Here is a 25548-nt window from a genome sequence, read left to right on the forward strand (position 1 = left end):
GGCTGCAATTTCTGTGATTCATCGTCAAAAAGAAGGTCCAAGGGATACAGTAAAAATGAAGTGAAGCATCTGATACTAAAACTGGATTCACAGGAGAGGTTCAAATCATAGAAACTTAGAGTGTCAGTCCTCTTGTACTTAAGTCGGCATTGTGCCTTTTGAATTTAATTCCGATGCAATATCTGTGTTTCATCGTCAATAAGAAGTTTCGAGGTATAAAGTAAACCTGATGTGAAGCGTCGGAATCTAAAACTTGACTCACAGGAGAGGTTCAAATCATAGAAAATTAGAGTGTCAGTCCTCTTGTACTTATGTCGGCATTGTGCCTGTTGTATTAAATTCGGATGCAATTTCTGTGTTTCATCGTCAATAAGAAGGTCCAAGGAAAACAGTAAACCTGAAGTGAAGCATCGGAATCTAAAACTGGACTCACAGGAGAGGTTCAAATCATAGAAAGTTAGAGTGTCAGTCCTCTTGTACTTAAGTCGGCATTGTGCCTTTTGAATTTAATTCCGATGCAATTTCTGTGTTTCATCGTGAATAAGAAGTTCCGAGGTGTACAGTAAACCTGAGGTGAAGCATCGGAGTCTAAAACTGGACTCACAGGAGAGTTTGAAATCATAGAAAGTTAGAGTGTCAGTCCTCTTGTACTTAAGTCGGCATTGTGCCTTTTGAATTTAATTCCGATGCAATTTCTGTGTTTCATCGTCAATAAGAAGTTCCGAGGTATAAAGTAAACCTGATGTGAAGTATCGGAATCTAAAACTGGACTCACAGGAGAGGTTGAAATCATAGGAAATTAGAGTGTCAGTCCTCTTGTACTTAAGTCGGCATTGTGCCTTTTGTATTAAATTCGGATGCAATTTCTGTGTTTCATTGTCAATAAGAAGGTCCTAGGGATACAGTAAACCTGAAGTGAAGCATAGGAATCTTAAACTGCACTCACAGGAAAGGTTCAAATCATAGAAAGTGAGAGTGACAGTCCACCTGTACTTAAGTCTGCATTGTGCCTTTTATATTATATTCAGATGCAATTTCTGTGATTCATCGTCAATAAGAAAGTCCAAGGGATACAGTAAACCTGAAGTTAGGCATCGGAATCTAGAATTGGACTCACAGGAGAGGTTCAAATCATAGAAAGTGAGAGTGTCAGTCCTCTTGTACTTAAGTCGGCATTGTGCCTTTTGTATTAAATTCAGCTGCAGTTTCTGTGATTCATCGTCAAAAAGAAGGTCCAAGGGATACAGTAACCCTGAAGTGGCGCGTCGGAATCTAAAACTGGACTCACAGGAGAGGTTCAAATCGTAGAAAGTGAGAGTGTCAGTCCTCTTGTACTTAAGTCGGCATTGTGCCTATTGTATTAAATTCGGATGCTATTTCCGTGTTTCATCGTCAATAGGAAGGTCGAAGGTATACAGCAAACCGGAAATGAAGCATCGGAATCTAAAACTGGACTCACAGGAGTGGTTCATATCATAGAAAGTGAGAGTGTCAGTCCTCTTGTACTTAAGTCGGCATTGTGCCTTTCGTATTTAGTTCCGATGCAATATCTGTGTTTCATCGTCAATAAGAAGGTCCAAGGTATACAGTAAACCTGAAGTGAAGCATCGGAATCAAAAACTGGACTCACAGGAGAGGTTCAAATCAAAGATAGTGAGAGTGTCAGTCCTCTTGTACTTAAGTCGGCATAGTGCCTTTTGTATGAAATTCCGATGCAATTTCCTTGTTTGTTCGTCAATAAGATGGTACAAGGGATACAGTAAACCTGAAGTGAAGCATCGGAATCTAAAACTGGACTCACAGGAGAGGTTCAAAACATAGAATGTGAGAGTGTCAGTCCTCTTGTACTTAAGTCGGCTTTGTGCCTTTTGTATTAAATTCGGATGCAATTTCTGTGTTTCATCGTCAATAAGAAGGTCCAAGGGATATAGTAAACCTGAAGTGAAGCATCGGAATCTAAAACTGGACTCACAGGAGTGGTTTAAATCACAGAAAGTTAGAGTGTCAGTCCTCTTGTACTTAAGTCGGCATTGCACCTTTTGTATTAAATTGGGATGCAATTTCTGTGTTTCATCGTCAATTAGAAGGTCCAAGGGATACAGTAAACCTGAAGTGTAGCATCGGAATCTAAAACTGGACACACAGGAGAGGGTCATATCATAGAAAGTGAGAGTGTCAGTCGACTTGTACTTAAGTCGGCATTGTGCCTTTTGTATTAAATTCGGATGCAATTTCTGTGATTCATCGTCAAAAAGAAGGTCCAAGGGATACAGTAAACGTGAAGTGAAGCATCTGATTCTAAAGCTGGATTCACAGAAGAGGTTCAAATCATAGAAAGTTAGAGTGTCAGTCCGCTTGTACTTAAGTCGGCATTATGCCTTTTGAATTTAATTCCGATGCAATTTCTGTGTTTCATCGTCAATAAGAAGTTCCGAGGTATACAGTAACCCTGAAGTGAGGCATCAAAATCTGAAACTGGACTCACAGGAGTTGTTCAAATCATAGAAAGGGAGAGTGTCAGTCCTGTTGTACTTTAGTCGGTATTGTGCATTTTGTATTCAATTTGGATGCAATTTCTGTGTTCCATCGTCAATAAGAAGGTCCAAGGGATACAGTAAACCTGCAGTGAAGCATCGGAATCCAAAACTGGACTCACAGGAGAGGTACAAATCATATAAAGTTAGAGTGTCTGTCCTCTTGTGTTTAAGGCGGCATTGTGCCTTTTGTATTAAATTCGGAAGCAATTTCTGTGTTTCATTGTCAATAAGAAGGTCCAAGGGATACAGTAACCCTGAAGTGAAGCGTCGGAATCTAAAACTGGACTCACAGGAGAGGTTCAAATAATAGAAAGTGAGAGTGTCAGTCCTCTTGTACTTAAGTTGGCATTGTGCCTTTTGTATTAAATTCGGCTGCAATTTCTGTGATTCATCGTCAAAAAGAAGGTCCAAGGGATACAGTAAAAATGAAGTGAAGCATCTGATACTAAAACTGGATTCACAGGAGAGGTTCAAATCATAGAAACTTAGAGTGTCAGTCCTCTTGTACTTAAGTCGGCATTGTGCCTTTTGAATTTAATTCCGATGCAATATCTGTGTTTCATCGTCAATAAGAAGTTTCGAGGTATAAAGTAAACCTGATGTGAAGCGTCGGAATCTAAAACTTGACTCACAGGAGAGGTTCAAATCATAGAAAATTAGAGTGTCAGTCCTCTTGTACTTATGTCGGCATTGTGCCTGTTGTATTAAATTCGGATGCAATTTCTGTGTTTCATCGTCAATAAGAAGGTCCAAGGAAAACAGTAAACCTGAAGTGAAGCATCGGAATCTAAAACTGGACTCACAGGAGAGGTTCAAATCATAGAAAGTTAGAGTGTCAGTCCTCTTGTACTTAAGTCGGCATTGTGCCTTTTGAATTTAATTCCGATGCAATTTCTGTGTTTCATCGTGAATAAGAAGTTCCGAGGTGTACAGTAAACCTGAGGTGAAGCATCGGAGTCTAAAACTGGACTCACAGGAGAGTTTGAAATCATAGAAAGTTAGAGTGTCAGTCCTCTTGTACTTAAGTCGGCATTGTGCCTTTTGAATTTAATTCCGATGCAATTTCTGTGTTTCATCGTCAATAAGAAGTTCCGAGGTATAAAGTAAACCTGATGTGAAGTATCGGAATCTAAAACTGGACTCACAGGAGAGGTTGAAATCATAGGAAATTAGAGTGTCAGTCCTCTTGTACTTAAGTCGGCATTGTGCCTTTTGTATTAAATTCGGATGCAATTTCTGTGTTTCATTGTCAATAAGAAGGTCCTAGGGATACAGTAAACCTGAAGTGAAGCATAGGAATCTTAAACTGCACTCACAGGAAAGGTTCAAATCATAGAAAGTGAGAGTGACAGTCCACCTGTACTTAAGTCTGCATTGTGCCTTTTATATTATATTCAGATGCAATTTCTGTGATTCATCGTCAATAAGAAAGTCCAAGGGATACAGTAAACCTGAAGTTAGGCATCGGAATCTAGAATTGGACTCACAGGAGAGGTTCAAATCATAGAAAGTGAGAGTGTCAGTCCTCTTGTACTTAAGTCGGCATTGTGCCTTTTGTATTAAATTCAGCTGCAGTTTCTGTGATTCATCGTCAAAAAGAAGGTCCAAGGGATACAGTAACCCTGAAGTGGCGCGTCGGAATCTAAAACTGGACTCACAGGAGAGGTTCAAATCGTAGAAAGTGAGAGTGTCAGTCCTCTTGTACTTAAGTCGGCATTGTGCCTATTGTATTAAATTCGGATGCTATTTCCGTGTTTCATCGTCAATAGGAAGGTCGAAGGTATACAGCAAACCGGAAATGAAGCATCGGAATCTAAAACTGGACTCACAGGAGTGGTTCATATCATAGAAAGTGAGAGTGTCAGTCCTCTTGTACTTAAGTCGGCATTGTGCCTTTCGTATTTAGTTCCGATGCAATATCTGTGTTTCATCGTCAATAAGAAGGTCCAAGGTATACAGTAAACCTGAAGTGAAGCATCGGAATCAAAAACTGGACTCACAGGAGAGGTTCAAATCAAAGATAGTGAGAGTGTCAGTCCTCTTGTACTTAAGTCGGCATAGTGCCTTTTGTATGAAATTCCGATGCAATTTCCTTGTTTGTTCGTCAATAAGATGGTACAAGGGATACAGTAAACCTGAAGTGAAGCATCGGAATCTAAAACTGGACTCACAGGAGAGGTTCAAAACATAGAATGTGAGAGTGTCAGTCCTCTTGTACTTAAGTCGGCTTTGTGCCTTTTGTATTAAATTCGGATGCAATTTCTGTGTTTCATCGTCAATTAGAAGGTCCAAGGGATACAGTAAACCTGAAGTGTAGCATCGGAATCTAAAACTGGACTCACAGGAGAGGTTCAAATCATAGAAAATTAGAGTGTCTGTCCTCTCTACTTAAGTCGGCATTGTGCCTTTTGTATTTAATTCGGATGCAATTTCTGTGTTTCATCGTCAATAAGAAGGTCCAAGGGATACAGTAAACCTGAAGTGAAGCATTGGAATCTAAAACTGGACTCACAGGAGAGGTTCAAATCATAGAAAGTGAGAGTGTCAGTCCTCTTGTACTTCAGTCAGCATTGTGCCTTTTGTATTAAATTCGGATGCAATTTTTGTGTTTCATCGTCAATAAGAAGGTCCAAGGGATACAGTAAACCTGAACTGAAGCATCGGAATCTAAAACTGGACTCACAGGAGAGGTTCATATCATAGAAAGTGAGAGTGTCAGTCGACTTGTACTTAAGTCGGCATTGTGCCTTTTGTATTAAATTCGGATGCAATTTCTGTGATTCATCGTCAAAAAGAAGGTCCAAGGGATACAGTAAACGTGAAGTGAAGCATCTGATTCTAAAGCTGGATTCACAGAAGAGGTTCAAATCATAGAAAGTGAGAGTGTCAGTCCTCTTGTACTTAAGTTGGCATTGTGCCTTTTGTATTAAATTCGGCTGCAATTTCTGTGATTCATCGTCAAAAAGAAGGTCCAAGGGATACAGTAAAAATGAAGTGAAGCATCTGATACTAAAACTGGATTCACAGGAGAGGTTCAAATCATAGAAACTTAGAGTGTCAGTCCTCTTGTACTTAAGTCGGCATTGTGCCTTTTGAATTTAATTCCGATGCAATATCTGTGTTTCATCGTCAATAAGAAGTTTCGAGGTATAAAGTAAACCTGATGTGAAGCGTCGGAATCTAAAACTTGACTCACAGGAGAGGTTCAAATCATAGAAAATTAGAGTGTCAGTCCTCTTGTACTTATGTCGGCATTGTGCCTGTTGTATTAAATTCGGATGCAATTTCTGTGTTTCATCGTCAATAAGAAGGTCCAAGGAAAACAGTAAACCTGAAGTGAAGCATCGGAATCTAAAACTGGACTCACAGGAGAGGTTCAAATCATAGAAAGTTAGAGTGTCAGTCCTCTTGTACTTAAGTCGGCATTGTGCCTTTTGAATTTAATTCCGATGCAATTTCTGTGTTTCATCGTGAATAAGAAGTTCCGAGGTGTACAGTAAACCTGAGGTGAAGCATCGGAGTCTAAAACTGGACTCACAGGAGAGTTTGAAATCATAGAAAGTTAGAGTGTCAGTCCTCTTGTACTTAAGTCGGCATTGTGCCTTTTGAATTTAATTCCGATGCAATTTCTGTGTTTCATCGTCAATAAGAAGTTCCGAGGTATAAAGTAAACCTGATGTGAAGTATCGGAATCTAAAACTGGACTCACAGGAGAGGTTGAAATCATAGGAAATTAGAGTGTCAGTCCTCTTGTACTTAAGTCGGCATTGTGCCTTTTGTATTAAATTCGGATGCAATTTCTGTGTTTCATTGTCAATAAGAAGGTCCTAGGGATACAGTAAACCTGAAGTGAAGCATAGGAATCTTAAACTGCACTCACAGGAAAGGTTCAAATCATAGAAAGTGAGAGTGACAGTCCACCTGTACTTAAGTCTGCATTGTGCCTTTTATATTATATTCAGATGCAATTTCTGTGATTCATCGTCAATAAGAAAGTCCAAGGGATACAGTAAACCTGAAGTTAGGCATCGGAATCTAGAATTGGACTCACAGGAGAGGTTCAAATCATAGAAAGTGAGAGTGTCAGTCCTCTTGTACTTAAGTCGGCATTGTGCCTTTTGTATTAAATTCAGCTGCAGTTTCTGTGATTCATCGTCAAAAAGAAGGTCCAAGGGATACAGTAACCCTGAAGTGGCGCGTCGGAATCTAAAACTGGACTCACAGGAGAGGTTCAAATCGTAGAAAGTGAGAGTGTCAGTCCTCTTGTACTTAAGTCGGCATTGTGCCTATTGTATTAAATTCGGATGCTATTTCCGTGTTTCATCGTCAATAGGAAGGTCGAAGGTATACAGCAAACCGGAAATGAAGCATCGGAATCTAAAACTGGACTCACAGGAGTGGTTCATATCATAGAAAGTGAGAGTGTCAGTCCTCTTGTACTTAAGTCGGCATTGTGCCTTTCGTATTTAGTTCCGATGCAATATCTGTGTTTCATCGTCAATAAGAAGGTCCAAGGTATACAGTAAACCTGAAGTGAAGCATCGGAATCAAAAACTGGACTCACAGGAGAGGTTCAAATCAAAGATAGTGAGAGTGTCAGTCCTCTTGTACTTAAGTCGGCATAGTGCCTTTTGTATGAAATTCCGATGCAATTTCCTTGTTTGTTCGTCAATAAGATGGTACAAGGGATACAGTAAACCTGAAGTGAAGCATCGGAATCTAAAACTGGACTCACAGGAGAGGTTCAAAACATAGAATGTGAGAGTGTCAGTCCTCTTGTACTTAAGTCGGCTTTGTGCCTTTTGTATTAAATTCGGATGCAATTTCTGTGTTTCATCGTCAATTAGAAGGTCCAAGGGATACAGTAAACCTGAAGTGTAGCATCGGAATCTAAAACTGGACTCACAGGAGAGGTTCAAATCATAGAAAATTAGAGTGTCTGTCCTCTCTACTTAAGTCGGCATTGTGCCTTTTGTATTTAATTCGGATGCAATTTCTGTGTTTCATCGTCAATAAGAAGGTCCAAGGGATACAGTAAACCTGAAGTGAAGCATTGGAATCTAAAACTGGACTCACAGGAGAGGTTCAAATCATAGAAAGTGAGAGTGTCAGTCCTCTTGTACTTCAGTCAGCATTGTGCCTTTTGTATTAAATTCGGATGCAATTTTTGTGTTTCATCGTCAATAAGAAGGTCCAAGGGATACAGTAAACCTGAACTGAAGCATCGGAATCTAAAACTGGACTCACAGGAGAGGTTCATATCATAGAAAGTGAGAGTGTCAGTCGACTTGTACTTAAGTCGGCATTGTGCCTTTTGTATTAAATTCGGATGCAATTTCTGTGATTCATCGTCAAAAAGAAGGTCCAAGGGATACAGTAAACGTGAAGTGAAGCATCTGATTCTAAAGCTGGATTCACAGAAGAGGTTCAAATCATAGAAAGTTAGAGTGTCAGTCCGCTTGTACTTAAGTCGGCATTATGCCTTTTGATTTTAATTCCGATGCAATTTCTGTGTTTCATCGTCAATAAGAAGTTCCGAGGTATACAGTAACCCTGAAGTGAGGCATCAAAATCTGAAACTGGACTCACAGGAGTTGTTCAAATCATAGAAAGGGAGAGTGTCAGTCCTGTTGTACTTTAGTCGGTATTGTGCATTTTGTATTCAATTTGGATGCAATTTCTGTGTTCCATCGTCAATAAGAAGGTCCAAGGGATACAGTAAACCTGCAGTGAAGCATCGGAATCCAAAACTGGACTCACAGGAGAGGTACAAATCATATAAAGTTAGAGTGTCTGTCCTCTTGTGTTTAAGGCGGCATTGTGCCTTTTGTATTAAATTCGGAAGCAATTTCTGTGTTTCATTGTCAATAAGAAGGTCCAAGGGATACAGTAACCCTGAAGTGAAGCGTCGGAATCTAAAACTGGACTCACAGGAGAGGTTCAAATAATAGAAAGTGAGAGTGTCAGTCCTCTTGTACTTAAGTTGGCATTGTGCCTTTTGTATTACATTCGGCTGCAATTTCTGTGATTCATCGTCAAAAAGAAGGTCCAAGGGATACAGTAAAAATGAAGTGAAGCATCTGATACTAAAACTGGATTCACAGGAGAGGTTCAAATCATAGAAACTTAGAGTGTCAGTCCTCTTGTACTTAAGTCGGCATTGTGCCTTTTGAATTTAATTCCGATGCAATATCTGTGTTTCATCGTCAATAAGAAGTTTCGAGGTATAAAGTAAACCTGATGTGAAGCGTCGGAATCTAAAACTTGACTCACAGGAGAGGTTCAAATCATAGAAAATTAGAGTGTCGGTCCTCTTGTACTTATGTCGGCATTGTGCCTGTTGTATTAAATTCGGATGCAATTTCTGTGTTTCATCGTCAATAAGAAGGTCCAAGGAATACAGTAAACCTGAAGTGAAGCATCGGAATCTAAAACTGGACTCACAGGAGAGGTTCAAATCATACAAAGTTAGAGTGTCAGTCCTCTTGTACTTAAGTCGGCATTGTGCCTTTTGAATTTAATTCCGATGCAATTTCTGTGTTTCATCGTGAATAAGAAGTTCCGAGGTGTACAGTAAACCTGAGGTGAAGCATCGGAATCTAAAACTGGACTCACAGGAGAGTTTGAAATCATAGAAAGTTAGAGTGTCAGTCCTCTTGTACTTAAGTCGGCATTGTGCCTTTTGAATTTAATTCCGATGCAATTTCTGTGTTTCATCGTCAATAAGAAGTTCCGAGGTATAAAGTAAACCTGATGTGAAGCATCGGAATCTAAAACTGGACTCACAGGAGAGGTTCAAATCATAGAAAATTAGAGTGTCAGTCCTCTTGTACTTAAGTCGGCATTGTGCCTAATGTATTAAATTCGGATGCAATTTCTGTGTTTCATTGTCAATAAGAAGGTCCTAGGGATACAGTAAACCTGAAGTGAAGCATCGGAATCTTAAACTGCACTCACAGGAGAGGTTCAAATCATAGAAAGTGAGAGTGACATTCCACCTGTACTTAAGTCTGCATTGTGCCTTTTATATTATATTCAGATGCAATTTCTGTGTTACATCGTCAATAAGAAAGTCCAAGGGATACAGTAAACCTGAAGTTAAGCATCGGAATCTAGAACTGGACTCACAGGAGAGGTTCAAATCGTAGAAAGTGAGAGTGTCAGTCCTTTTGTACTTAAGTCGGCATTGTGCCTTTTGTATTAAATTCGGCTGCAGTTTCTATGATTCATCGTCAAAAAGAAGGTCCAAGGGATACAGTAACCCTGAAGTGACGCGTCGGAATCTAAAACTGGACTCACAGGAGAGGTTCAAATCGTAGAAAGTGAGAGTGTCAGTCCTCTTGTACTTAAGTCGGCATTGTGCCTATTGTATTAAATTCGGATGCTATTTCCGTGTTTCATCGTCAATAGGAAGGTCGAAGGTATACAGCAAACCGGAAATGAAGCATCGGAATCTAAAACTGGACTCACAGGAGTGGTTCATATCATACAAAGTTTAAGTGTCAGTCCTCTTGTACTTAAGTCGGCATTGTGCCTTTCGTATTTAGTTCCGATGCAATATCTGTGTTTCATCGTCAATAAGAAGGTCCAAGGTATACAGTAAACCTGAAGTGAAGCATCGGAATCAAAAACTGGACTCACAGGAGAGGTTCAAATCAAAGATAGTGAGAGTGTCAGTCCTCTTGTACTTATGTCGGCATAGTGCCTTTTGTATAAAATTCCGATGCAATTTCCTTGTTTGTTCGTCAATAAGATGGTACAAGGGATACAGTAAACCTGAAGTGAAGCATCGGAATCTAAAACTGGACTCACAGGAGAGGTTCAAAACATAGAATGTGAGAGTGTCAGTCCTCTTGTACTTAAGTCGGCTTTGTGCCTTTTGTATTAAATTCGGATGCAATTTCTGTGTTTCATCGTCAATAAGAAGGTCCAAGGGATATAGTAAACCTGAAGTGAAGCATCGGAATCTAAAACTGGACTCACAGGAGAGGTTTAAATCACAGAAAGTTAGAGTGTCAGTCCTCTTGTACTTAAGTCGGCATTGCACCTTTTGTATTATATCGGGATGCAATATCTGTGTTTCATCGTCAATTAGAACGTCCAAGGGATACAGTAAACCTGAAGTGTAGCATCGGAATCTAAAACTGGACTCACAGGAGAGGTTCAAATCATAGAAAGTTAGAGTGTCTGTCCTCTCTACTTAAGTCGGCATTGTGCCTTTTGTATTTAATTCGGATGCAATTTCTGTGTTTCATCGTCAATAAGAAGGTCCAAGGGATACAGTAAACCTGAAGTGAAGCATTGGAATCTAAAACTGGACTCACAGGAGAGGTTCAAATCATAGAAAATTAGAGTGTCAGTCCTTTTGTACTTCAGTCAGCATTGTGCCTTTTGTATTAAATTCGGATGCAATTTTTGTGTTTCATCGTCAATAAGAAGGTCCAAGGGATACAGTAAACCTGAAGTGAAGCATCGGAATCTAAAACTGGACTCACAGGAGAGGTTCATATCATAGAAAGTGAGAGTGTCAGTCGACTTGTACTTAAGTCGGCATTGTGCCTTTTGTATTAAATTCGGATGCAATTTCTGTGATTCATCGTCAAAAAGAAGGTCCAAGGGATACAGTAAACGTGAAGTGAAGCATCTGATTCTAAAGCTGGATTCACAGAAGAGGTTCAAATCATAGAAAGTTAGAGTGTCAGTCCGCTTGTACTTAAGTCGGCATTATGCCTTTTGAATTTAATTCCGATGCAATTTCTGTGTTTCATCGTCAATAAGAAGTTCCGAGGTATACAGTAACCCTGAAGTGAGGCATCAAAATCTGAAACTGGACTCACAGGAGTTGTTCAAATCATAGAAAGGGAGAGTGTCAGTCCTGTTGTACTTTAGTCGGTATTGTGCATTTTGTATTCAATTTGGATGCAATTTCTGTGTTCCATCGTCAATAAGAAGGTCCAAGGGATACAGTAAACCTGCAGTGAAGCATCGGAATCCAAAACTGGACTCACAGGAGAGGTACAAATCATATAAAGTTAGAGTGTCTGTCCTCTTGTGTTTAAGGCGGCATTGTGCCTTTTGTATTGAATTCGGAAGCAATTTCTGTGTTTCATTGTCAATAAGAAGGTCCAAGGGATACAGTAACCCTGAAGTGAAGCGTCGGAATCTAAAACTGGACTCACAGGAGAGGTTCAAATAATAGAAAGTGAGAGTGTCAGTCCTCTTGTACTTAAGTTGGCATTGTGCCTTTTGTATTACATTCGGCTGCAATTTCTGTGATTCATCGTCAAAAAGAAGGTCCAAGGGATACAGTAAAAATGAAGTGAAGCATCTGATACTAAAACTGGATTCACAGGAGAGGTTCAAATCATAGAAACTTAGAGTGTCAGTCCTCTTGTACTTAAGTCGGCATTGTGCCTTTTGAATTTAATTCCAATGCAATATCTGTGTTTCATCGTCAATAAGAAGTTTCGAGGTATAAAGTAAACCTGATGTGAAGCGTCGGAATCTAAAACTTGACTCACAGGAGAGGTTCAAATCATAGAAAATTAGAGTGTCAGTCCTCTTGTACTTATGTCGGCATTGTGCCTGTTGTATTAAATTCGGATGCAATTTCTGTGTTTCATCGTCAATAAGAAGGTCCAAGGAATACAGTAAACCTGAAGTGAAGCATCGGAATCTAAAACTGGACTCACAGGAGAGGTTCAAATCATACAAAGTTAGAGTGTCAGTCCTCTTGTACTTAAGTCGGCATTGTGCCTTTTGAATTTAATTCCGATGCAATTTCTGTGTTTCATCGTGAATAAGAAGTTCCGAGGTGTACAGTAAACCTGAGGTGAAGCATCGGAATCTAAAACTGGACTCACAGGAGAGTTTGAAATCATAGAAAGTTAGAGTGTCAGTCCTCTTGTACTTAAGTCGGCATTGTGCCTAATGTATTAAATTCGGATGCAATTTCTGTGTTTCATTGTCAATAAGAAGGTCCTAGGGATACAGTAAACCTGAAGTGAAGCATCGGAATCTTAAACTGCACTCACAGGAGAGGTTCAAATCATAGAAAGTGAGAGTGACATTCCACCTGTACTTAAGTCTGCATTGTGCCTTTTATATTATATTCAGATGCAATTTCTGTGTTACATCGTCAATAAGAAAGTCCAAGGGATACAGTAAACCTGAAGTTAAGCATCGGAATCTAGAACTGGACTCACAGGAGAGGTTCAAATCGTAGAAAGTGAGAGTGTCAGTCCTTTTGTACTTAAGTCGGCATTGTGCCTTTTGTATTACATTCGGCTGCAGTTTCTATGATTCATCGTCAAAAAGAAGGTCCAAGGGATACAGTAACCCTGAAGTGACGCGTCGGAATCTAAAACTGGACTCACAGGAGAGGTTCAAATCGTAGAAAGTGAGAGTGTCAGTCCTCTTGTACTTAAGTCGGCATTGTGCCTATTGTATTAAATTCGGATGCTATTTCCGTGTTTCATCGTCAATAGGAAGGTCGAAGGTATACAGCAAACCGGAAATGAAGCATCGGAATCTAAAACTGGACTCACAGGAGTGGTTCATATCATACAAAGTTTAAGTGTCAGTCCTCTTGTACTTAAGTCGGCATTGTGCCTTTCGTATTTAGTTCCGATGCAATATCTGTGTTTCATCGTCAATAAGAAGGTCCAAGGTATACAGTAAACCTGAAGTGAAGCATCGGAATCAAAAACTGGACTCACAGGAGAGGTTCAAATCAAAGATAGTGAGAGTGTCAGTCCTCTTGTACTTAAGTCGGCATAGTGCCTTTTGTATAAAATTCCGATGCAATTTCCTTGTTTGTTCGTCAATAAGATGGTACAAGGGATACAGTAAACCTGAAGTGAAGCATCGGAATCTAAAACTGGACTCACAGGAGAGGTTCAAAACATAGAATGTGAGAGCGTCAGTCCTCTTGTACTTAAGTCGGCTTTGTGCCTTTTGTATTAAATTCGGATGCAATTTCTGTGTTTCATCGTCAATAAGAAGGTCCAAGGGATATAGTAAACCTGAAGTGAAGCATCGGAATCTAAAACTGGACTCACAGGAGAGGTTTAAATCACAGAAAGTTAGAGTGTCAGTCCTCTTGTACTTAAGTCGGCATTGCACCTTTTGTATTATATCGGGATGCAATATCTGTGTTTCATCGTCAATTAGAAGGTCCAAGGGATACAGTAAACCTGAAGTGTAGCATCGGAATCTAAAACTGGACTCACAGGAGAGGTTCAAATCATAGAAAGTTAGAGTGTCTGTCCTCTCTACTTAAGTCGGCATTGTGCCTTTTGTATTTAATTCGGATGCAATTTCTGTGTTTCATCGTCAATAAGAAGGTCCAAGGGATACAGTAAACCTGAAGTGAAGCATTGGTATCTAAAACTGGACTCACAGGAGAGGTTCAAATCATAGAAAATTAGAGTGTCAGTCCTCTTGTACTTCAGTCAGCATTGTGCCTTTTGTATTAAATTCGGATGCAATTTTTGTGTTTCATCGTCAATTAGAAGGTCCAAGGGATACAGTAAACCTGAAGTGAAGCATCGGAATCTAAATCTGGACTCACAGGAGAGGTTCATATCATAGAAAGTGAGAGTGTCAGTCGACTTGTACTTAAGTCGGCATTGTGCCTTTTGTATTAAATTCGGATGCAATTTCTGTGATTCATCGTCAATAAGAAGGTCCAAGGGATACAGTAAACGTGAAGTGAAGCATCTGATTCTAAAGCTGGATTCACAGAAGAGGTTCAAATCATAGAAAGTTAGAGTGTCAGTCCGCTTGTACTTAAGTCGGCATTATGCCTTTTGAATTTAATTCCGATGCAATTTCTGTGTTTCATCGTCAATAAGAAGTTCCGAGGTATACAGTAACCCTGAAGTGAGGCATCAAAATCTGAAACTGGACTCACAGGAGTTGTTCAAATCATAGAAAGGGAGTGTGTCAGTCCTGTTGTACTTTAGTCGGTATTGTGCATTTTGTATTCAATTTGGATGCAATTTCTGTGTTCCATCGGCAATAAGAAGGTCCAAGGGATACAGTAAACCTGCAGTGAAGCATCGGAATCCAAAACTGGACTCACAGGAGAGGTACAAATCATATAAAGTTAGAGTGTCTGTCCTCTTGTGTTTAAGGCGGCATTGTGCCTTTTGTATTGAATTCGGAAGCAATTTCTGTGTTTCATTGTCAATAAGAAGGTCCAAGGGATACAGTAACCCTGAAGTGAAGCGTCGGAATCTAAAACTGGACTCACAGGAGAGGTTCAAATAATAGAAAGTGAGAGTGTCAGTCCTCTTGTACTTAAGTTGGCATTGTGCCTTTTGTATTAAATTCGGCTGCAATTTCGGTGATTCATCGTCAAAAAGAAGGTCCAAGGGATACAGTAAAAATGAAGTGAAGCATCTGATACTAAAACTGGATTCACAGGAGAGGTTCAAATCATAGAAACTTAGAGTGTCAGTCCTCTTGTACTTAAGTCGGCATTGTGCCTTTTGAATTTAATTCCGATGCAATATCTGTGTTTCATCGTCAATAAGAAGTTTCGAGGTATAAAGTAAACCTGATGTGAAGCGTCGGAATCTAAAACTTGACTCACAGGAGAGGTTCAAATCATAGAAAATTAGAGTGTCAGTCCTCTTGTACTTATGTCGGCATTGTGCCTGTTGTATTAAATTCGGATGCAATTTCTGTGTTTCAATGTCAATAAGAAGGTCCAAGGAATACAGTAAACCTGAAGTGAAGCATCGGAATCTAAAACTGGACTCACAGGAGAGGTTCAAATCATAGAAAGTTAGAGTGTCAGTCCTCTTGTACTTAAGTCGGCATTGTGCCTTTTGAATTTAATTCCGATGCAATTTCTGTGTTTCATCGTGAATAAGAAGTTCCGAGGTGTACAGTAAACCTGAGGTGAAGCATCGGAATCTAAAACTGGACTCACAGGAGAGTTTGAAATCATAGAAAGTTAGAGTGTCAGTCCTCTTGTACTTAAGTCGGCATTGTGCCTTTTGAATTTAATTCCGATGCAATTTCTGTGTTTCATCGTCAATAAGAAGTTCCGAGGTATAAAGTAAACATAATGTGAAGCATCGGAATCTAAAACTGGACTCACAGGAGAGGTTCAAATCATAGAATATTGGAGTGTCAGTCCTCTTGTACTTAAGTCGGCATTGTGCCTTTTGTATTAAATTCGGATGCAATTTCTGTGTTTCATTGTCAATAAGAAGGTCCTAGGGATACAGTAAACCTGAAGTGAAGCATCGGAATCTTAAACTGCACTCACAGGAAAGGTTCAAATCATAGAAAGTGAGAGTGACAGTCCACCTGTACTTAAGTCTGCATTGTGCCTTTTATATTATATTCAGATGCAATTTCTGTGTTTCATCGTCAATAAGAAAGTCCAAGGGATAAAGTAAACCTGAAGTTAAGCATCGGAATCTAGAACTGGACTCACAGGAGAGGTTCAAATCGTAGAAAGTGAGAGTGTCAGTCCTCTTGTACTTAAGTCGGCATTGTGCCTTTTGTATTAAATTCGGCTGCAGTTTCTGTGATTCATCGTCAAAAAGAAGGTCCAAGGGATACAGTAACCCTGAAGTGACGCGTCGGAATCTAAAACTGGACTCACAGGAGAGGTTCAAATCGTAGAAAGTGAGAGTGTCAGTCCTCTTGTACTTAAGTCGGCATTGTGCCTATTGTATAAATTCGGATGCTATTTCCGTGTTTCATCGTCAATAGGAAGGTCGAAGGTATACAGCAAACCGGAAATGAAGCATCGGAATCTAAAACTGGACTCACAGGAGTGGTTCATATCATACAAAGTTTAAGTGTCAGTCCTCTTGTACTTAAGTCGGCATTGTGCCTTTCGTATTTAGTGCCGATGCAATATCTGTGTTTCATCGTCAATAAGAAGGTCCAAGGTATACAGTAAACCTGAAGTGAAGCATCGGAATCAAAAACTGGACTCACAGGAGAGGTTCAAATCAAAGATAGTGAGAGTGTCAGTCCTCTTGTACTTAAGTCGGCATAGTGCCTTTTGTATAAAATTCCGATGCAATTTCCTTGTTTGTTCGTCAATAAGATGGTACAAGGGATACAGTAAACCTGAAGTGAAGCATCGGAATCTAAAACTGGACTCACAGGAGAGGTTCAAAAAATAGAATGTGAGAGTGTCAGTCCTCTTGTACTTAAGTCGGCTTTGTGCCTTTTGTATTAAATTCGGATGCAATTTCTGTGTTTCATCGTCAATAAGAAGGTCCAAGGGATATAGTAAACCTGAAGTGAAGCATCGGAATCTAAAACTGGACTCACAGGAGAGGTTTAAATCACAGAAAGTTAGAGTGTCAGTCCTCTTGTACTTAAGTCGGCATTGCACCTTTTGTATTAAATTGGGATGCAATTTCTGTGTTTCATCGTCAATTAGAAGGTCCAAGGGATACAGTAAACCTGAAGTGTAGCATCGGAATCTAAAACTGGACTCACAGGAGAGGTTCAAATCATAGAATGTTAGAGTGTCTGTCCTCTCTACTTAAGTCGGCATTGTGCCTTTTGTATTTAATTCGGATGCAATTTCTGTGTTTCATCGTCAATAAGAAGGTCCAAGGGATACAGTAAACCTGAAGTGAAGCATTGGAATCTAAAACTGGACTCACAGGAGAGGTTCAAATCATAGAAAGTGAGAGTGTCAGTCCTCTTGTACTTCAGTCAGCATTGTGCCTTTTGTATTAAATTCGGATGCAATTTTTGTGTTTCATCGTCAATAAAAAGGTCCAAGGGATACAGTAAACCTGAAGTGAAGCATCGGAATCTAAAACTGGACTCAAAGGAGAGTTTCAAATCATAGAAAGTGAGAGTGACAGTTCTCCTGTACTTAAGTCGGCATTGTGCCTTTTGTATTAAATTCGGATGCAATTTCTGTGTTTCATCGTCAATAAGAAGGTCCAAGGGATAAAGTGACCCTGAAGTGAGGCATCGGAATCTAAAACTGGACTCACAGGAGAGGTTCAAATCATAGAAAGTGAGAGTGTCAGTCCTCTTGTACTTAAGTCGGCATTGTGCCTATTGTATTAAATTCGGATGCTATTTCCGTGTTTCATCGTCAATAGGAAGGTCGAAGGTATACAGCAAACCGGAAATGAAGCATCGGAATCTAAAACTGGACTCACAGGAGTGGTTCATATCATACAAAGTTTAAGTGTCAGTCCTCTTGTACTTAAGTCGGCATTGTGCCTTTCGTATTTAGTTCCGATGCAATATCTGTGTTTCGTCGTCAATAAGAAGGTCCAAGGTATACAGTAAACCTGAAGTGAAGCATCGGAATCAAAAACTGGACTCACAGGAGAGGTTCAAATCAAAGATAGTGAGAGTGTCAGTCCTCTTGTACTTAAGTCGGCATAGTGCCTTTTGTATAAAATTCCGATGCAATTTCCTTGTTTGTTCGTCAATAAGATGGTACAAGGGATACAGTAAACCTGAAGTGAAGCATCGGAATCTAAAACTGGACTCACAGGAGAGGTTCAAAACATAGAATGTGAGAGTGTCAGTCCTCTTGTACTTAAGTCGGCTTTGTGCCTTTTGTATTAAATTCGGATGCAATTTCTGTGTTTCATCGTCAATAAGAAGGTCCAAGGGATATAGTAAACCGGAAGTGAAGCATCGGAATCTAAAACTGGACTCACAGGAGAGGTTTAAATCACAGAAAGTTAGAGTGTCAGTCCTCTTGTACTTAAGTCGGCATTGCACCTTTTGTATTAAATTGGGATGGAATTTCTGTGTTTCATCGTCAATTAGAAGGTCCAAGGGATACAGTAAACCTGAAGTGTAGCATCGGAATCTAAAACTAGACTCACAGGAGAGGTTCAAATCATAGAAAGTTAGAGTGTCTGTCCTCTCTACTTAAGTCGGCATTGTGCCTTTTGTATTTAATTCGGATGCAATTTCTGTGTTTCATCGTCAATAAGAAGGTCCAAGGGATACAGTAAACCTGAAGTGAAGCATTGGAATCTAAAACTGGACTCACAGGAGAGGTTCAAATCATAGAAAGTGAGAGTGTCAGTCCTCTTGTACTTCAGTCAGCATTGTGCCTTTTGTATTATATTCGGATGCAATTTCTGTGTTTCATCGTCAATAAGAAGGTCCAAGGGATACAGTAAACCTGAAGTGAAGCATCGGAATCTAAAACTGGACTCACAGGAGAGGTTCATATCATAGAAAGTGAGAGTGTCAGTCGACTTGTACTTAAGTCGGCATTGTGCCTTTTGTATTAAATTCGGATGCAATTTCTGTGTTTCATCGTCAAAAAGAAGGTACAAGGGATACAGTAAACGTGAAGTGAAGTATCGGAATCTAAAACTTGTCTCACAGGAGAGGTTCAAATCATGGAAAGTGAGAGTGTCAGTCCTCTTGTACTTAAGTCGGCATTGTGCATTTTGTATTAAATTCGGATGCAATTTCTGTGTTTCATCGTCAATAAGAAGGTCCAAGGGATACAGTAAACCAGAAGTGAAGCATCGGAATCTAAAACTGGAGTCACACGAGAGTTTCAAATCATAGAAAGTTAGAGTGTCAGTCCTCTGGTACTTAGTCGGCATTGTGCCTTTTGAATTTAATACCGATGCAATTTCTGTGTTTCATCGTCAATAAGAAAGTCCAAGGTATACAGTAAACCTGAAGTGAAGCATCGGATTATAAAAATGGACTCACAGGAGAGGTTCAAATCATAGAAAGTGAGAGTGTCAGTCCTCTTGTACTTAAGTCGGCATTGTGCCTTTTGTATTAAATTCGGATGCAATTTCTGTGCCTCATCGTCAATAACAACGTCCAAGGTCCACAGTAAACCTGAAGTGAAGCATCGGAATCTAAAACCGGACTCACAGGAGAGGTTCAAATCATAGAAAGTGAGTGTGTCAGTCCTCTTGTACTTAAGTCGGCATTGTGCTTTTTGAATTTAATTCCGATGCAATTTTTGTGCTTCCTCGCGAATAAGAAGTTCCGAGGTGTACAGTAAACCTGAAGTGAAGCATCGGAATCTAAAACTGGACTCGGAGGAGAGGTTCAAATCATAGAAAGTTAGAGTGTCTGTCCTCTTGTAATTAAGGCGGCATTGTGCCTTTTGTATTAAATTCGGAAGCAATTTCGGTGTTTCATTGTCAATAAGAAGGTCCAAGGTATACAGTAACCCTGAAGTGAAGCGTCGGAATCTAAAACTGGACTCACAGGAGAGGTTCAAATCATAGAAAGTGAGAGTGTCAGTCCTCTTGTACTTAAGTAGGCATTGTGCCTTTTGTATTAAATTCGGCTGGAATTTCTGTGATTCATCGTCAAAAAGAAGGTCCAAGGGATACAGTAAACCTGAAGTGAAGCATCTGATTCTAAAACTGGATTCACAGAAGAGGTTCAAATATTAGGAAGTTAGAGTGTCAGTCCTCTTGTACTTAAGTCGGCATTGTGCCTTTTGAATTTAATTCCGATGCAATTTCTGTGTTTCATCGTCAATAAGAAGTTCGGAGGTATAAAGTAAACCTGAAGTGAAGCATCGGAAACTAAAACTGGACTCACAGGAAAGGTTCTAATCATAGAAAGTTAGAGTGTCAGTCCTCTTGTACTTAAGTCGGCATTGTGCTTTTGTATTAAATTCGGATGCGATTTCTTTGTTTCATCGTCAATAAGAAGGTACAAGGGATACAGTAAACCTGAAGTGAAACATCGGAATCTTAAACTGGACTCACAGGAGAGGTTCACATCATAGAAAGTGAGAGTGTAAGTCGTCTTGTTCTTAAGTTGGCATTTTGCCTCTTGTATTAAATTCGGTTGTAATTTCTGTGTTTCATCGTCAATAGGAGGGTCGAAGGTATACAGTAGATCTGAACTGAAGCATAGGAATCTAAAATTGGACTCACAGGAGAGGTTCAAATCATAGAAAGGTATAGTGTCAGTCCTCTTGTACTTAAGTCGGCATTGTGCCTTTTGTATTAAATTCGGATGCAATTTCTGTGTTTCATTGTCAATAAGAGGGTCCAAGGTGTAAAGGAAACCTGAAGTGAAGCATCGGAATCTAAAACTCGACTCACAGGAGAGGTTCAAATCATAGAAAGTTAGAGTGTCAGTCCTCTTGTACTTAAGTCGGCATTGTGCCTTTGTATTGAATTCGGATGCAATTACTGTGTTTCATCGTCATTAAGAAGGTCCTAGGGATACAGTAAACCTGAAGTGAAGCATCGGAATCTAAAACTGGACTCACAGGAGAGGTTCAAATCATGGAAAGTAAGAGTGACAGTCCTCTTGTACTTAAATCGGCATTGTGCCTTTTGAATTTAATTCCGATGCAATTTCTGTGTTTCATCTTCAATAAGAAGTTCCGAGGTATACAGTATACCTGAAGTGAAGCATCGGAATCTAAAGCTGGACTCACAGGATAGGTTCAAATCATAGAAAGTTAGAGTGTCTGTCCTCTTGTACTTAAGGCGGCATTGTGCCTTTTGTATTAAATTTGGAAGCAATTTCTGTGTTTCATTGTCAATAAGAAGGTCCAAGCGATACAGTGGCCCTGAAGTGAAGCATCGGAATCTAAAACTGGACTCACAGGAGAGGTTCAAATCATAGACAATTAGAGAGTCAGTCCTCTTGTACTTAAGTCCGCTTTGTGCCTTTTGTATTATATTCGGATGCAATTACTGTGTTTCATCGTCAATAAGAAGGTCCTAGGGATACAGTAAACCTGAAGTGAAGCATCGGAATCTAAAACTGGACTCACAGGAGAGGTTCAAAGTATAGAAAGTTTGAGTGTCAGTCCTCTTGTACTTAAGTCGGCATTGTGCCTTTTGAATTTATTTCCGATGCAATCTCTGTGCCTCATCGTCAATAAGAACGTCCAAGGTACACAGTAAACCTGAAGTGAAGCATCGGAATCTAAAACTGGACTCACAGAAGAGGTTCAAATCATAGAAAGTGAGAGTGTCAGTCCTCTTGTACTTAGGTCGGCATTGTGCCTTTTGAATTTAATTCCGATGCAATTTCTTTGTTTCATCGTGAATAAGAAGTTCCGAGGTGTACAGTAAACCTGAAGTGAAGCATCGGAATCCAAAACTGGACTCACAGGAGAGGTACAAATCATAGAAAGTTAGAGGGTCTGTCCTCTTGTGTTTAAGGCGGCATTGTGCCTTTTGTATTAAATTCGGAAGCAATTTCTGTGTTTCATTGTCAATAAGAAGGTCCAAGGGATACAGTAACCCTGAAGTGAAACGTCGGAATCTAAAACTGGACTCACAGGAGAGGTTCAAATTATAGAAAGTGAGAGTGTCAGTCCTCTTGTACTTAAGTCGGCATTGTGCCTTTTGTATTTAATTCGGCTGCAATTTCTGTGATTCATCGTCAAAAAGAAGGTCCAAGGGATACAGTAAACCTGAAGTGAAGCATCTGATACTAAAACTGGATTCACAGGAGAGGTTCAAATCATAGAAACTTAGAGTGTCAATCCTCTTGTACTTAAGTCGGCATTGTGCCTTTTGAATTAAATTCCGATGCAATTTCTGTGTTTCATCGTCAATAAGAAGTTCCGAGGTATAAAGTTAACCTGCTGTGAAGCGTCGGAATCTAAAACTGGACTCACAGGAGAGGTTCAAATCATAGAAAATTAGAGTGTCAGTCCTCTTGTACTTATGTCGGCATTGTGCCTGTTGTATTAAATTCGCATGCGATTTCTGTGTTTCATCGTCAATAAGAAAGTCCAAGGAATACAGTAAACCTGAAGTGAAGCATCGGAATCTAAAACTAGACTCACAGGAGAGGTTCAAATCATAGAAAGTTAGAGTGTCAGTCCTCTTGTACTTGAGTCGGCATTGTGCTTTTTGAATTTAATTCCGATGCAATTTCTGTGATTCATCGTCAATAAGAACGTCAAAGGAATACAGAAAACCTGAAGTGAAGCATCGGAATCTAAAACTGGACTCACAGAAGGGGTTCAAATCATAGAAAGTGAGAGTGTCAGTCCTCTTGTACTTAAGTCGGCATTGTGACTTTTGAATTTAATTCCGATGCAATTTCTGTGTTTCATCGTCAATAAGAAGTTCCGAGGTATACAGTATATCTGAAGTGAGGCATCGGAATCTAAAGCTGGACTCACAGGATAGGTTCAAATCATTGAAAGTTAGAGTGTCTGTCCTCTTGTACTTAAGGCGGCATTGTGCCTTTTGTATTAAATTTGGAAGCAATTTCTGTGTTTCATTGTCAATAATAAGGTCCAAGGGATACAGTGGCCCTGAAGTGAAGCATCGGAATCTAAAACTGGACTCACAGGAGAGGTTCAAATCATAGAAAATTAGAGAGTCAGTCCTCTTGTACTTAAGTCCGCTTTGTGCCTTTTGTATTATATTCGGATGCAATTACTGTGTTTCATCGTCAATAAGAAGGTCCTAGGGATACAGCAAACCTGAAGTGAAGCATCGGAATCTAAAACTGGACTCACAGGAGAGGTTCAAATCACAGAAAGTGAGAGTGACAGTCCTCCTGTTCTAAAGTCGGCATTGTGCCTTTTATATTAAATTCGGATGCAATTTCTGTGTTTCATCGTCAATAAGAAGGTCCAAGGGATACAGTGACCCTGAAGTGAAGCATCGGAATCTAAAACTGGACTCACAGGAGAGGTTCAAAGTATAGAAAGTTTGAGTGTCAGTCCTCTTGTACTTAAGTCGGCATTGTGCCTTTTGAATTTATTTCCGATGCAATCTCTGTGCCTCATCGTCAATAAGAACGTCCAAGGTACACAGTAAACCTCAAGTGAAGCATCGGAATCTAAAACTGGACTCACAGAAGAGGTTCAAATCATTGAAAGTGAGAGTGTCAGTCCTCTTGTACTTAGGTCGGCATTGTGCCTTTTGAATTTAATTCCGATACAATTTCTTTGTTTCATCGTGAATAAGAAGTTCCGAGGTGTACAGTAAACCTGAAGTGAAGCATCGGAATCCAAAACTGGACTCACAGGAGAGGTACTAATCATAGAAAGTTAGAGGGTCTGTCCTCTTGTGTTTAAGGCGGCATTGTGCCTTTTGTATTAAATTCGGAAGCAATTTCTGTGTTTCATTGTCAATAAGAAGGTCCAAGGGATACAGTAACCCTGAAGTGAGGCGTCGGAATCTAAAACTGGACTCACAGGAGAGGTTCAAATTATAGAAAGTGAGAGTGTCAGTCCTCTTGTACTTAAGTCGGCATTGTGCCTTTTGTATTTAATTCGGCTGCAATTTCTGTGATTCATCGTCAAAAAGAAGGTCCAAGGGTTACAGTAAACCTGAAGTGAAGCATCTGATACTAAAACTGGATTCACAGGAGAGGTTCAAATCATAGAAACTTAGAGTGTCAATCCTCTTGTACTTAAGTCGGCATTGTGCCTTTTGAATTTAATTCCGATGCAATTTCTGTGTTTCATCGTCAATAAGAAGTTCCGAGGTATAAAGTTAACCTGATGTGAAGCGTCGGAATCTAATACTGGACTCACAGGAGAGGTTCAAATCATAGAAAATTAGAGTGTCAGTCCTCTTGTACTTATGTCGGCATTGTGCCTGTTGTATTAAATTCGCATGCAATTTCTGTGTTTCATCGTCAATAAGAAGGTCCAAGGAATACAGTAAACCTGAAGTGAAGCATCGGAATCTAAAACTGGACTCACAGGAGAGGTTCAAATCATAGAAAGTTAGAGTGTCAGTCCTCTTGTACTTGAGTCGGCATTGTGCTTTTTGAATTTAATTCCGATGCAATTTCTGTGCCTCATCGTCAATAAGAACGTCCAAGGAATACAGTAAACCTGAAGTGAAGCATCGGAATCTAAAACTGGACTCACAGAAGAGGTTCAAATCATAGAAAGTGAGAGTGTCAGTCCTCTTGTACTTAAGTCGGCATTGTGCCTTTTGAATTTAATTCCGATGCAATTTCTGTGTTTCATCGTCAATAAGAAGTTCCGAGGTATAAAGTAAACCTGATGTGAAGCGTCGGAATCTAAAACTGGACTCACAGGAGAGGTTCAAATCATAGAAAATTAGAGTGTCAGTCCTCTTGTACTTAAGTCAGCTTTGTGCCTTTTGTATTATATTCGGATGCAATTACTGTGTTTCATCGCCAATAAGAAGGTCCTAGGGATACAGTAAACCTGAAGTGAAGCATCGGAATCTAAAACTGGACTCAAAGGAGAGGTTCAAATCTTAGAAAGTGATAGTGTCAGTCCTCTTGTACTTAGGTCGGCATTGTGCCTTTTGAATTTAATTCCGATGCAATTTCTGTGTTTCATCGTCAATAAGAAGTTCCGAGGTATAAAGTAAACCTGATGTGAAGCGTCGGAATCTAAAACTGGACTCACAGGAGAGGTTCAAATCATGGAAAGTGAGAATGTCAGTCCACTTGTACTTAAGTCGGCATTGTGACTTTTGTATTAAATTCGGTTGCATTTTCTGTGATTCATCGTCAATAAGAAGGTCCAAGGGATACAGTTAACCTGAAGTGAAGCATCGGAATCGAAAACTGGACTCACAGGAGAGGTTCTAATCATAGAAAGTTAGAGTGTCAGTCCTCTTGTACTTAAGTCGGCATTGTGCCTGTTGTATTAAATTCGGATGCGTATTCTGTGTTTCGTCCTCAATAAGAAGGTCCAAGGGATACAGTAAACCTGAAGTGAAGCATCGGAATCTAAAACTGGACTCACAGGAGAGGTTCAAATCATAGAAAGTTAGAGTGTCAGTCCTCTTGTACTTATGTCGGCATTGTGCCTTTTGAATTTAATTCCGATGCAATTTCTGTGTTTCATCGTCAATAAGAAGTTCCGAGGTATACAGTATACCTGAAGTAAAGCATCGGAATCTAAAACTGGACTCACAGGAGAGGTTCAAATCATAGAAAGTTAGAGTGTCTGTCCTCTTGTACTTAAGGCGGCATTGTGCCTTTTGTATTAAATTCGGAAGCAATTTCAGTGTTTCACTGTCTATAAGAAGGTCCAAGGGATACAGTGACCCTGAAGTGAAGCATCGGAATCCAA

This window comes from Schistocerca serialis, chromosome 4 (genome assembly GCF_023864345.2).
Source record: "Schistocerca serialis cubense isolate TAMUIC-IGC-003099 chromosome 4, iqSchSeri2.2, whole genome shotgun sequence".
In the NCBI taxonomy this organism is placed as follows: Eukaryota; Metazoa; Arthropoda; class Insecta; order Orthoptera; family Acrididae; genus Schistocerca; species Schistocerca serialis.